The sequence below is a fragment of the Pteropus vampyrus genome, unplaced genomic scaffold (genome assembly GCF_000151845.1).
Source record: "Pteropus vampyrus isolate Shadow unplaced genomic scaffold, Pvam_2.0 Scaffold131, whole genome shotgun sequence".
NCBI classification, from domain to species: domain Eukaryota; kingdom Metazoa; phylum Chordata; class Mammalia; order Chiroptera; family Pteropodidae; genus Pteropus; species Pteropus vampyrus.
In genome coordinates, this window is record NW_011888912.1 from 1 (window position 1) to 2,209 (window position 2,209).

Consider the following 2,209-nt stretch of genomic DNA (forward strand, 5'->3'; position numbering starts at 1 on the left):
ATTTTCATGGATTAACAAACAACCACTCTGTTGAATGCTTGACTAGCAAATAGTAATATACGAGGAGATGTCATTTGAAATATTCTTAAGCAACAGCAGCAACAAAAGATTCTGTATTATTAGATAACAGAAAAGAATACGTTTATGAAAAATTATTACATATTTATTTGAGAAAACGAAATAAATAGTTTTCTCTGTTTTCTCAGTTCCACGGTGGGAAAAGCCATTTCGTATTCAGCAGGAGGCCATGGGAACATACTCTTAAAACCTTAACTAGAAAATAAGTCACAGGGAACCTGGATTATAAGTCCACAATGTTTGGGTGACAGCAACAAAAGATTCTTTCATGAAAGCTCTTCTGATGGTCATTGACATTAGAAATCTTTATCACACATTAAACATAGTTCCTCATTTTGACATCATTAAGAGTGTACAATGATTTAAATGTACACGATGGATTGTCACCGAGTTGGTTTGGAGTACGTTCTGAGACTGAATTTTTGGACACATAGAAGATTCTATGTGAAAGTGTGCAATTCTGTGGAAAATATTTGTATACGAGTTAATGTTTTATGTTCATTTTTTTTTTTACCTTCAGATCCATGTGTAATATCAGAAGAAATAATGGAAACACATAAGATACAGTTAAGATGGGCAAATGAGAAAAAGATTTATTCTAGAACAGGTGATATTGTTGAATTTGTTTGTAAAGCTGGATATTATGAAATGTCACCTCATCATGCATTTCGAGTCACCTGTCACGAAGGGAAAATGGAGTATCCCACTTGTGTGCAAAAGAGGTAATTAAAATGCAGTCATTAATTAAAGTAGGCACATTTTAAAAAATTTTTTTGTTATTAATCCAATTCATCTCAACTTTTTTTTAAGCGTTGTTTAACTCGTTTTGTTCAATAAATCAGATTTGTGTTAATATCAAATGTGTTAATATCAAGATTTGTGTTAATATCAGGATGATATTATGATAATATGAGAGAAAAACGCCTCTCTATGAAAAGCACTGCATTAAAACTCGGCAAAATGAAGTGCTGTATGCCTTCTTCATAGAACATCGCAGGCCAGAAATTCAAGGCCATCACTTCCGGGCCTGCCTCTGGCCACCATTCTCTCTCAAAGCTTTCTTCATAACTTCCATGGCTTTCTGAGATACTATTTTGGAGGAAACAGAAAAGATTTACTGATTCTTGTCTTTAAAATAATATCGCTTCACAAACGTATAAATACCGAACTAGTCACAGTGCACGCTTTTGACAATATACCAATAACTATCAGTTCTCAATTTTAGCTTACTTATCTATAAAGAGAAAAAGACTCACAGAAAGATGACATGTACAATGTCCTACAAGATCCTAACACATTTAATCATTTAAGCAAATCACACAGGAATTGAATGCAGTTAAGTTCATAATGGTTATTTATTGACATAAGATGATATTCTAATATCAAGAATAAACACACTTTGAGCTCTGATGTTTACAGAACCAAAACTGGCAGCATATTTACAGTGACTATAGCTGAGTTTATTATAATAGAGATAAGGGTGGACATTGGACATTTAACCTCTTTATACTTTACTGTCTGATTCCACCCTAAACATGTATCAACTTTTAATCACAAGAATCTATTATTTTAAAAATAAATACAGCTCAAAAATGCATGCCGGGGACTATAAAGCCCTCGTTGGTAATTATATTGATGCTTGCTGGCATTTTCCTGCACCTGGTGGTAAGGCAATGCTTTGGTAAGTATTCAACAAGGTTCTGAAAAATAGTTTTTATGATCGTACATTTTATCAACCCGAATAAGCTAAAATCACTCTTGGCCAGACACATTTTAAAGTTACTTTGAAAAATTTGAGGGGGGATGTGTAGGAACCCTACTGATGGGGGCGGGTTGAAGAGCTCACCCACGGGCAGAAGGTAAGTCGAGGCTTCGTCTCTCCTCACTACTGACCACGCTCTGTGTCCCCCCATCTCCAGCCGGAACATCTCGTTGCCAGAACACTTTGCAGTGAGGGCGTGCACTGCCATCAGAGATGCACAGGTGATGAAGGATAGTCAGATACTATCCCTTAACAGTTACGTTTTCTCACTTTTGATGAGGAAAATACTTTGTGTGGTATTCCTTTGACATTAAATGTGCAGCAACCATTTATTAATATTATCGTTATGAAATGTGATAAGTTACTAAC